Genomic DNA, 440 nt, shown 5'->3' on the forward strand with positions numbered 1-440 from the left:
ATTGAATCAAACTTATTTAAGAAAATATATCTAACTTCAAATTTAAGTCATGTAAATGCTCCATTAATGAGCCATGTAAATGCTCCATTAATGTAGAGAGAAAGAGAAAGATTGCTATTTATAGTGGGGATGTGTAGGGTATTTTTGGAATAAAAGAAAGTAGTAGAAAGGTGTAAAATATTTTTGAAATAAATTAAATTAATGGAAAGGTACAGGTCCCACTTGGAAAGGTGTAGGAAGCAACACCCCTAAGTTTTTCATGTACCAACATGTTGAACTTCAAGTAAAGATTATCAAAAAAAAGAAAAAAAAGAATATATATATATAATTTATTTCAATGAAAATACACAATTTATTAACATAGTGTAACAAATTTAAAAGTTGAATACAACTTATAATTAATTATATATAACAACAATTATTAAATATTAAAATTAAAT

The sequence above is a fragment of the Vigna radiata genome, chromosome 6 (genome assembly GCF_000741045.1).
Source record: "Vigna radiata var. radiata cultivar VC1973A chromosome 6, Vradiata_ver6, whole genome shotgun sequence".
Lineage (NCBI taxonomy): Eukaryota > Viridiplantae > Streptophyta > Magnoliopsida > Fabales > Fabaceae > Vigna > Vigna radiata.